This window comes from Anolis sagrei, chromosome 2, assembly GCF_037176765.1.
Source record: "Anolis sagrei isolate rAnoSag1 chromosome 2, rAnoSag1.mat, whole genome shotgun sequence".
NCBI lineage: Eukaryota > Metazoa > Chordata > Lepidosauria > Squamata > Dactyloidae > Anolis > Anolis sagrei.
The window spans coordinates 38,113,696-38,126,187 of NC_090022.1; the positions used below are offsets into that span (position 1 = coordinate 38,113,696).

At 38.3% G+C, this 12,492-nt stretch overlaps 1 protein-coding gene across 1 annotated transcript in view; it reads right to left on the bottom strand.

The window, feature by feature from the left end:
• Positions 1–12,492, bottom strand: part of FRMD4B (FERM domain containing 4B) — a 260,670-nt gene that overhangs the window by 191,997 nt on the left and 56,181 nt on the right. Inside the window, exon 2 of the mRNA XM_067463466.1 lies at positions 4,913–5,036. The gene's annotated coding sequence lies outside the window, so the exon portion shown is untranslated. The remainder of the gene's footprint in view (positions 1–4,912; positions 5,037–12,492) is intronic.

A 12,492-nucleotide genomic window follows, 5' to 3' on the forward strand; every position in this document is an offset into this window, starting at 1 on the left:
CATGCCCAGTTCCTTAAGCCACTCCTCATAGGGCTTGTTCTCCAGATCCTTGATCATTTTAGTCGCTCTCCTCTGGACAAATTCCAGCTTGTCAATATCTCTCTTGAATTGTGGTGCCCAGAATTGGACACAATATTCCAAGTGTGGTCTAACCAAAGCAGAATAGAGGGGTAGCATTACTTCCCTGGACCTAGACACTATGCTCCTATTGATGCAGGCCAAAATCCCATTGGCTTTTTTTGCCGCCACATCACATTGTTGGCTCATGTTTAACTTGTTGTCCACGAGGACTCCAAGATCTTTTTCACACGTACTGCTCTCAAGACAAGCTCAGATTTTGGAAGACTTCTGCGCTGAATGCTCCATTCCTAGGAACTCCACCACCTTTTCATTACTTTTGGTGCTCTCATCTTCTTTCCTCTATCTTTGCTCCCATTCTGCCCACAATATCCACAGGGAGAGGACTAGATAAGCAGAAACTTTTGTCTTCCTCTTGAAAGAACAGAAAGCAACAACGAATGTCAGAACCAAATAATGACAGTTGGAAACATTACTATTTGAACTGCAATTACTAGAATCCCCAATATGGCATAGAGAACACTGCCTATGCTGGCTGAGGGATACTGGGGAGTGTGGTCGGAAAAATAATGTTTCTACTCCAAGCTGCCAGATGATGTCCTACAAGGATTTCAGCAGTACCTGATGACACCAGCCTCTGCCTACAACTCTGATACAAGTGAAGGATCTCAAGAACAAGCACGAGCCTCAGAATATAGGGGAGTACAAGGTGAGTTGTGTTTTCAGAGGCGAAGCTAATTGGAGGCTGGGCCCAACCAATAATCAAGCACCAGGGATAATAAATAATAAATAAAACTTTATTTCTATACCGCCCTGTCTCCCCAAGAGGGCTCAGGGTGGTTTCCAACATAGGGCAAAATATTCAATTGCCGAACAACACGCAAACCACACAAAAATGAAATATTGTAAAACATAATATAAATCCCACAAAAGATATTCACAACCATTAAAAGCCAGTTTTGGTTTTACTTCACTGGGTCTGATTCAAGATACCAATGGCCAGAATTACAGCATGGACCTAGTCACCTATGAAAAGGCTAGGCAAGGGTTAGTGCAACGAAGTAGCATAGGGTTGGAGAAGTGAATAAGGGCCATAGCTGATGGGCAGGGAAGGGCCTGGGGCTAATCCCTCAAAGACCTGCTGGAACCACCAAGTTTTCAAATCCCTATGGAAGGAGGACAGTGACCGGGATTGTCTTATCTCTCTGGGGAGGATGTTCCAGAGTTGGGGGGGGGGGCACCACCGAGAAGGCCCTCTCCCTCGTCTCCATCAACCATGTTTGTGGCAGTGGTGGGAGGAAGAGAAGGGCCTCCCCAGCAGATCTTAGGGGGATCAGAATCAGTAAGATATCTATCTAGTTGAACCCCCTGAGGAACCAGCAGTGTCCTCCTAGCTTATCACTATCTTTGCATTCACTGATATTTTCCTTAATTTTGTGCTTTAATTTACTTTATCATGTTTGATCTATTATTTTGCCTTCTTGAATTATTATGAAATCTTCTCTTGTTATATTCATTGCATTCTGTGTTTTTACTGTTTTGCAAAAAGATGCAAGTGTGCAAAAATCATAATGACCTCCACCATATAAAGAGTCCCAGGGTTCCTAAGCACAAATATTAGAGACATCTGACATTGTACCACTCCTTCTGGATGCTTCACCAAATAGTTTCTGCTAGAAGATCTGATCATATTTTTAGAATCCTTAACGACAGTTTCAACATTTAAAATAATGGCTTTTGTTTAGCCAGAGAGAGAAAATCCTGTTATTAAATGCCAGTATTCTATGCGTATAAATGCTTAGACAGTCATTGCCTCAAACAAATCACAGTAATTGCTGCAAAAGGAGACTAAAAAGCACTTCTCCTGAGGGACAAATGAGGAATATAAAGCTCTTCTGAAGATTTTAATGCTACACATGGAAATCTTTTAATCAAAGACACTTTTGCATCACTCAAGAGTAGCCCTCTGCATCTCTCGTTCCTTATACATTAGAACAAAGCACAGAGAAAAAGGCAAGTGAACTTGCACCTTTGTGCCCACAGCTCCTGCCTCATATGCACAGCACGGAACTGGCAGACCTCAGGGGCACCAGGGAAGAAAGTAGTTTTATTGCCTTCCCTCTCTTTGTGTGTAGGTTTTCTGTGGGGAGAATGAGTGAAAACGAGTAAAGGACATGTCAAAACCCACCCCAGGTTCACAGTTAGAACCATATAGCACTCCTCCTCCCTACATTATTAGATTTCACGGGCCTTTAGGTCAAACTCTCTCCACCCCCATCCCCCAGTATATGGTTTTTAATTTTCTCCTGGAAAGAATGCAACCATTGTTTTTCCTCTACCTTGGGAAGTTTCTTTTCTTTTCTTTTGCTAATTAATTTTTATTTAGACAAATTAGTACAAAACCTACAAACAAATGTACAAACAAATAAAAAGTTAAAAATAATTTTCTAGAATAGAAAAACATATTACTACTACATTGTAAACATTAAAAGGCATTAACTACCCTATATACTCGAGTATAAGCCAACCCGAGATAAGCCGAAGCACTTTTACTACACACACACACACAAACTGGGAAAAAGTATTGACTCAAGTATAAGCCGGGGGTGGGAAATGCAGCAACTACTGGTAAATTTCAAAATAAAAATAGATACCAATAAAATTACATTAATTGAGGCTAAATATTTTTGAATATTTACATAAAACTGTAATTTAAAATAAGACTGCCCAACTTTGAGTAAACCATTATTCTAACCTTCTTCAATGTAAATGTGCTTACATATCCTTCCAATAATAATAGAGTAAAATAAATGTAATAAAAATAATAGAGTAAAATAATGTAAATGTAATAATAATAGAATGAAATAAAAATGTAATAATAAAATAGAGTAAAATAATAAATGCAATAATAATAATAGAGTAAAATAACAACAACAACAATAACAACAACAACAACAGAGTAAAATAATAATGAACTTTAATTTGAGTAAAAGCCGAGGGGGGCTTTTTCAGCCTTAAAAAAGGACTGAAAAACTCAAATATACATAGTACATGATGGTTATATTCTCTCAATTTTTGACATCCATTAAATGAAAAAGAACCATTGATACATCCTTTCCCCACATAATAACACAACCACCCCTACCTTGGGAAGTTTCTAAGCTATAAGCTACCAATGTGTTTAGGTGAAAAACACACAACTAAATAATAATAATAATAAAACATCTTTACTTATATTCCATCCTATCTCCCCAAGGGGACTCAGGGCAAATTCCAAACAAACAAAAAGACAAACATTCAATTCAAGTACTTCTACTATTACTAATGAAAATAGTTTACAATAACATAGAATCATAGAATAATAGAACTGGAAAGGACTACAGTTTTAATTCTGTAAATTATGCAAAAATATGATATCTCTTGTTCCAAAATGAGTAGATATGCCTCATCAGCAGATTGCCCTAAAGTACAACCCATACACTGGACAAGAAGAAACTGTTACAATACAATATGGAAAAACAAAATGGTTTCCCATTGATGGAGTTGGGATAGAGAGGAGTGAATTGTATATCTTTAATTTATATCCAACCTCAAGAAATGGGGCCACAAAGTGGAATCCTCGACATGCGAGTGTGGAAAAGAGCAACCACTGACCACCTGCTGCAATGCGACCTGAGCCCTGCCACATGCACAATGGAGGACCTTCTTGCAGCAACACCAGAAGCACTCCAAGTGGCCAGATACTGGTCAAAGGACATTTAATCAGCTACCAAGTTTGCAGATTTTGTGTTTTGTCTGTCTTTTTGTTTGTTTGTTTGTTTTGTTCTGTTGGAAATGTAATACAATTGACTGGTTGCCCTGACACGACAAATAAATAAATTTGTATCCAGACCACATGGAAAACAGAATTAGACTCAGAGAAAAAAGGTGCAAAATTGCAGAAAGGAATATCAACAATTTAAGATGTGCCAACAACACCACGTTACTTGGAGAAAACAGCAAACAATTTAAATGATTACAGGGGAAAGATACAGATTGCACATAAATGATACGAGTTGCACATAAATGTTGAGAAAACAAAAGGAAGGACCACAAGTGACTTGCATAATTTTAAAGTGGGTAATGAAGGCATTGCAATGTTTTGCATACCTTGGTTCAGTCATTATCAAAGCAGAGACTTTTGATTAATGACTAAGACTTGGAAGGGCAGTTGTAGTAAGGTCCACAAATGTAAAGATATAGCACTCCAATTTCTGAGTTTGAGTGGAAAATCAACTCATTTGAAATGCATTTCAACCCATTTGAAATGCAGTTTTAAGGATACTGTGAACTGCTGAAAGGACACATGAATGACCCTTAGAGCAAATCAAGCCAAGATGAGAAAACCAATGCGGTTATACCTTGATTACATCATGAGAAGACACAATTCAATAGAAAAGACCATAATACTTAGGAAAGGTTGAAGGCAATAGGCAAAGTGGGAGACCACATTGACACTGAGTTTATAAGATCTGAGCAGGACAGTTGATAATTGGGAATCCTGACGGTTGCTTATTCATAGGCTCACCATAAATTGAAGTCAACCAAATGGCAAAAAACAAGAAATTACAAAAGACATCTGCAATGCCTTCAGGAAGCTCACCCACCTAACGTACCACTCAGACATATCAAATGTAGAATTCTTTTGCATCCTCACAGCACCCACTCAGGTAAATGATATTTTCATAGGAAGTTACACTAGATTTATACCCACATATCTCACAGCTGAGTATATTTCTGCTCTCTTACCATACCCCATGGACAAAGTAAAAGTCATTTTGGCAATTAGCCTTACCTTTATCTTAGCCACAGGCTCTTGCCTACTTGATTCTCACTCCAATATTCGTCAGCCTTCCATTAATATGGGCACTTCTTTTCATTCTTCAGTTTCTTTCATCTGTTTTCCTTTATCCATTTTTCTGTAAGAAAACAAAATGGCAAGGTGATGTAATTTTAACTTTAGCTCTCTTATGTTCTCAAAACACATAAACATTCAAAAGAGACAATACAGCAAACTGGATACCCTAGGTATGCCTAGGAAAAGTTCAACACAGTTTTCCATTAATTCCCTGAATGTCAGAGACTCATTAACTAAAGAATATGAGTGACTGATTGACTTTTGTTAAGCAGATAAAATTGAATGAAAGAACCAGATCTCTGTGTTTTGCCTACTTTTTGATGGCTGTGACCTATAAACCTGTATATAAGTTGGCACATATTATTCTGAAAGATCATATCCTCAATTACATGTCAGGTTTGGGTTTATGATCTTTTTAGGAGGCTCTTAATTCCTGCATCATCAGAATCATAATTAGAAGACACAACTGGGCCACTCAGTGCAGAAATGCACAATCAAAGCACTCCCAACAGATAGACAAACAGCCTTTGCTGAAATTCTTTTTGTATTATGGCAGACCTTAAAGCATCTAAGGCAGTGGTTCCCAACTTTTTTTGACCCGGGACCACTCTCCAACATTAGTACCAAAAGAATCAGTTTTTGGTCAACTTTAGATTTGGTTTGGTTATTTGGGGTTCTGATTCAGAAAATTACATTGTATTGACCACATCAGCTCTAGAACATACGTCATCCAGTAGTTGCCTTCTGCTCGCCCACAGAAAACCATATTTAATAATTTTGAGCTAATATGGTAGTAGTAGTAATCTTTCGTGAGTAGCCAGCCTCTCTCCTCTCGACATCCCAGTTGCTTTGGCACTATAAGAGGGTTTCGCAAGACCAGTTGCTCCCGTTATCATGTGGTTTCAAGGCAAAGGTGTAGTAATGGTGAGGCCGTGGACCATATTCTTGCGGACCACTGGTGATCCATGGACCACAGGTTGGGAACTACAATATTACTGGAGGGAGTTGTTGTTTCCGGTTAATTGTATTTTAAATGTATTTATTTTCATTTGAATTTTACTATTATGAACCACCTTTCCCTACACAGAACAAGCTTGTATGGAATTTATTTCTATTTTACTATTGTATCCTATGGATTTTAAATGGTAAAATCTTTTAATGCCGTAATCCACTTTGTGTCTCTATTAGATATAAACAATCCAGGCATGAATATGCACCCAACTATGTCACGGTGCATAATATTCATCTATTCAAGAAGGCAGCAGGCCTATATAAAGAAAAAAAAACATGCAGTGATTGACAGTAAGATAGCTTTAAAAAGACTTGGGGCTTCCTTTCAGAATAATCATGAAGACCACTTAATGTAAAGACACTATACAAGAAACAATTTTTATGGGAGAAAATGAAATAAATACTGTGAAAGGAGACAGAATAGTCTGGGCATTGGACACTTGTTGCTTTCCCTTTTTTTCTGTTTTGTGAGTGAAAGTATCTTTATCTGTACACCAGAGGGCAGACTCTGCAAAATTACAGTTATACTGACTGTAACTTCTTTGTTATGTTTTTATTGTAAGAAAAATTAGTAGTTTGAACAGCTTGAAGTTACCAATAGATTTTATTTTGTTAATATGCCTGTGAAATTTTCAAAGTTCATAGAAAAGATTTGTGGGCTATAGCTCCCATTATAAATTTGATGCATCTGATTAAGTGAGCTGCTTATGCAAAACAAAACAAAACCCCAAAAACGTGTTTATATTTTGGGAGCCACGAGGTTAGTTGATGGCTTTATTACCTGAAACCACACGTATCAGGCCTTCTATTCTACCACCAATTTGAGCTTTAACCAGGTCATGTAACAGGTTTCACTTCTTGAATGCTGCCATCCAACTACATTTATAAATATCACCTTATATGAGAAACCTACAAACTGCTGCAGTACATGCTTACATGTTTCCAGCTTTCATCCTGAAAACATCACAAAATCTATTGTTTATAGTGAGGCAACTGTATCTGTTCAAACCCATCAGACAAACTCAACAATCAAGATTTAAATCAGGCATTCCTTGGACTACAATACCCAAAAAAGGAAAAGAAAAACAGATCAAAAGGACCAGCTTAGTGCCAAAGAATAAACTACTAAAGGACAAGCATTTGTCAACAACAGTTGAATGAATGAATGAAGCTGTTTTTATATCCTGCTCTATCTCCACAAGGGGACTCAAGGCAGCTCACAACAAAATACACAGTGGCAAACATTCAATAATATATAAACAAATCAAAAACAACTCAATAAATAACAAAACAACTCCAGTAAACCAAATATAGGACTATATACATAATTACAAACATATTTAATCATAAAATCTCATTAAAACATCTCTAAAATGTAGCTAAAATTATTGGTGGGGGATGGTAAACTACAGATTAACAGGGCAGATATTGGCAGCTAAGCGAGATTATATGTAGGTGTACTTAATCTTCCTCCACTCTGTAGGCTAAATTGCATAGATGTGTCTTCAGTAGCTTTCTAGAGGAGAGAGGAGGCCATTCTTAATTCTTTAGGGAGTGAGTTCCAGAGGTGGTGAGCGGTCAAGATCCTCTTTCTCGTTCCCACCAGCCGCATTTAGGACGGGGGTGGGACTGAGAGGAGGGCCCCTCGGCCGATTGCAGCACTTGTGTTGGTTTGTTGAAAGCTAAAATCAATGATGATTGACGTATCAATGATTTATGGCCCATTCTACACAACATTTATCTCACATAGGTGGTAAGGGTTTTCCTTGTGCAAAGAAAGCAAGCTAACTTCACAAAGTTACAGATGTTGCAATCAAAGAGATCCTGAGTAGAAACCAGAAATTATAGCTGACATGGAGCCCCATATCTATTCTAGCAACCTTCCTAATGCAGAGGTTGGTGACTATGTCTACTACTACTCTTTTCTTATGTGACCTTTTTCTTTCAAATATATTATACCTTCCATTGCTACATTGTAATCATGAGACTCATCCCACCAAGTTTCAATGATGCCTATTACATCATATTTGTTTTCTTGCTTTAAGATTTCAAGGTCAACTTATTTATTTCTGTGCATTAATGCAGAGATATCTAAAACTATGGGCCATTCTCTTGAGCCAATTTTCTCTAGGTATTTTCAGCTCACTCTTAATTCTTTAAGGTATTGGTATAGATCCTCCTGTATCATTTAGGCTATTGTCCCCAATACTTGGTGTCCCCTTGCTCTGTGGAATATTGTCTCCATTTTCTATATAATTAAGTTACATATTATTGGCGTTTTGCAATAATGGATTTAACAGCTTTCTGGAAAATGTTCAAAGTTTGAAGTACAACTTTCATTCGTACTTTTGCACAACTTTACCCCCATTTTGTTTCAATAATTCCTTACACTGTTTGTTTGCTCTCCAACAAACTTTGAGGCTTATCGGCAACATGAACAGACTGTAATTCTATGATGAATTAGGCTTTGCAACAGAAAGGAAGCATAATAACAATACTGAGGAAGAACACTGAAGACTCATCAATAAGCTATTGGCTCTGCTTTTATTTTCTGTCTCCTATCAAGCAAAGTTGGAAAAAAAGAGTACAGAATGAAATACAATCCATTCTGAATTATGAAGCATATGCTTCATAATGCTGAAAATACATTGAAAAACGGGGCATTAACCGGCTTTTGACTGCAATCCCAAATCTTTGCTGAGTAAGGCTTCACTAGGTTTTAATAGCTTCCAACAGAAGTCATAAGTTATAGGAACAGATAATCAAAAAACATGTAGTAGAACAGATGAGAAAATGACATTGCACATAACAAAAGTTAGTACTTAAAACTCTCTAGTCAATTTTCTTTAAGAGCCAACTATTCCACTCCAGGCTCTAAGGAGGAATAGTAACAGTAAAAGTGTTGAGTGCCAACAGAATTTTGGCTAAAACAGAGCCTCTGGGAAACAAAAGGGGAGCATTGGCATGCATAGAGATGCCCATATAGGGACAACACAAGACAATATGTCACCTGAGGAGGGAGAACCTTCCTCCTTTTCATCCTTGCTTTATCTCTTGATCTTCACTTGTTGCAATTTTGGTTTTTCTGCTCCATTAGTGGCGGCAATACACGGCTGTTTCTTAGCACAAGGAATCTTAGCATGAATACAGAGATCACATATAGTCATTGCCATGATGGTGGCAAATGCTATTTAAAGTTACTACAGACTTTATAACAGGTTAAGCAAAACCTTCAGTTCATGTGACAGATATAGCTCACTGAAAGAAAATCTCTCCAGATTTCCACCTTGTTCTCCAGGGAGTGGAGAAGAAGTAAAAGCTTTTATCTCTGATCAGAGTTTTTTTCTTTCAAAAAGAAGAACTTCTCCCGCCTGAATAATAGAAAGGCCTACTTATTCACTGGAGATTGGAAATATTCAGACACAATATACATACGCCATTCCTTTAAATCCATTATTTTAAAGAAAACCACCTGACTGCTAACCTAATGTACAAAATACACATAAAAAGTGAGAACACACACTCCTGTAAATATAAAAGTAACTTGATAGTTATAGCTATACCACAGCAGTAAATGTATCTCCCAATTCATTACATCACCACCACCACTACCACCGTCTTCTTCTTCATCATTTCTATTTATATCCCACCTTTTCTCTCTAAAAAGAGTCCCAAAGCAGCTAAAAGGTAAAGGTAAATATTTCCCCATGGCATTAAGTCTAGTTGTCTCCGACTAGGGGGTGGTGCTCAACTCCACTTCTAAGCCGAAGAGCCAGCATTGTCCAAAGACGCCTCCAAGGTCGTATAGCCAGTATGACTGCATGGAGCGCCATTACCTCCCTACTGAAGCAGTGCCTATTGATCTACTCACATTTGCATGTTTTCAAACTGCTAGATTGGCAGAAGCTGGGGCTAACAGCAGGAGCTCACCCTCTTCCCTTGATTTTGAAATGCTGGCCTTTCAGTCAGCAAGTTTAGCAGCTCAGATTGTTTTAACAGACTGTTTGATGGCCATGGATTGATTTGGAGGATGACATGAAATGGCAAATTGTTTTAATGTATTTATAATTGTTTTTAGTATAAGTTAAGTGTATTTTATGTTGTGTATTGTTTGGCACCAAATGGTGCCTGCTGGTAGCCACCCTGAGTCTCTCTTCGGACGCAAAAGGACGGGAAAGAAATGCTTTTAATAAACAAATAAATAATGAATAACCTGCTGCACCACTTATTTATTTATTTGCCATATTTATATACTGCCTTTCTCAGCCCAAAGGCGACTCAAGACGGTTCACAGTTGGCACAATTCAATGCCCCCAACAACATAAAGTACAATTAAAAACATTAGCATATAAAATATAAAACAGTACAAATTAATAAAAACATAAACCCTCAGTGTCTTCTTACAAAAATCATTTTCCAGTCGTATCGTCCTGTCATTCTGTAGATCTATCTTTGCTTGTTCCACTGTATTTGCAAATGCTTGCTCAAAAAGCCAGGTTTTAACTTTTTTGCAAAATGTTAAGAAAGAGGGGGCAGATCTAATCTCCCTAGGAAGGGCGTTCCACAGCCGAGGGGCCACCACTGAAAAGGTCCTGTCTCTCATCTCGCCAAACACATCTGTGAAGAAGGTGGGACTGAGAGCAGGGTCTCCCCAGATGATCTTAGAGTTGTAGATGGTTCATAAGATGAGATACTTTTGGACAGGTAAGCTGGGCCGGAACCATTTAAGGCTTTATAGGTTAACGCCAGCACTTTGAATTGTGCCTGGTAGCAGACTGGCAGCCAGTGGAGCTGGTGCAACAGAGGAGTTGTGTGCCCTCTGAGCACCGTTCCTGTTAGCAACCTGGCTGCTGCCCGTTGGACCATTTGAAGCTTCTGAACAGTCTTCAAAGGCAACCCCATGTAGAGTGCGTTGTAGTAGTCTATATGGGATCTAATCACTTGGGGCTCAAAAGCACCTATCAACACTAAAAGCAATATAATATAACAATTACAACAGAATTAACTATAGGAGATTAGAGCAATGTTGGCAAAGCAAATCTGACTAAGCATAGGCTAGAGTATATTACTAGGACATAGCCACCTCACACAGTCTAACAGTACTTTCTGGTCCTTCACACCACTGACTCCGAGAGTTGTTTCACTAACTGGACTCCTTGAATAGCACAGCAATTCCCTGTCAGCCCTGATCTATCATTTCTCCTTTAGCCCCGAAGACAGGAAGTTTCATGCTCTAGTACCCCCAGAGCAAGGTTAGACATGCTGCTTGTCAGGCAAAACTGTCCAGTCTTGCAATTTGACTGCCAAAGAAATTAGGAATGAATGACATCTGGTGCATATGATCTACCATGTAGCTACAGTATGAGTATTTCATTCCCAGCAAAAGTGACTGAACAAAATGTAGACCTTTGTATTACAAACAATCTAAGAAGGTGCTCCAAAGTTTAACTTGTCGTAAGATAGTATTTGGAATTTAAAAAAATCTTTTCTGGATGAAGTAAGCAAAGGTTTAAGCAAGAGTGCCACAGTCACTGCCATGAAAGGTTCCTTGGTAAGGATGCTGAGCTTTATTTATTAACTGTTATATTCTAAGAGAATTGGGAAACATGCTTACAAAGCCTGAGAAATGTCAGGATTTGTCAGGCCTCCAATAAGGCCACATTCAGTTCAGAAAGTGATATTTTTGGCAATGCAAAGGGATCTCAGCTCTCCAAGAGAAAGACTGCCAGGGCCATTCTCACAACACAAATCCCTGTCTTTATATCTAATCAGCAAAATGTTGCTGAAGCTTACTTTTCCAAAGTTCAGTGATAACACAGACTTGGGTCAAAAGAACCATAAACATTAGGGAAAAGGTGTTCCTTAAGCATTAATGAAGATTAGCAATAAAACTATTCCCGTGCCTTCAGGTTGCTTGTCAGCATCTGGTGACCCCATGAATTTAATAAGGCTTCTCTTTGACAAGAAAGACTCAGAGGTGGTCTTGCCAGTTCGTTCTTCTGAAATGCAAACAATGGCACCTGGAATACATTGGTGGTCTAAGAACTAATTAGGGCTGACCCTGCTTAGCTTACTAGATCAGATGAGATCTGGTGCCTTTTGGGTATTTAAGCCCTTGGGACTGTCCCTGAACTCAGGCTTAAAATTAAAAGACATTGCAAGACAAAAGGAAAATGACTGGGAGAAAAGAAAAAGAACACAAATTTGAGTATATATAGGTGAGTTTCACTGTGTGCTAAGGACTATGCAGACACCTGCAGTCTTTGTTTTCTTCAACTGGTTTGCTTGCACTCACACAGATCTCTGGATGCAAAATGTGCAATTTATGTGCTGACATGTTTGAGTATTTTACAATCTACTTAGCTAGATAAATCTTGAGCTATTTTCCTTTAAATACTGTGTGGCATTACAGACCATATCATCAAATATACCCAGTTTTACCAAACAGCAGCTGTCCTTAAGAATCAAGGTGCTGGATCCCCCAAGCGCTGCTGTTCAAAGCGATT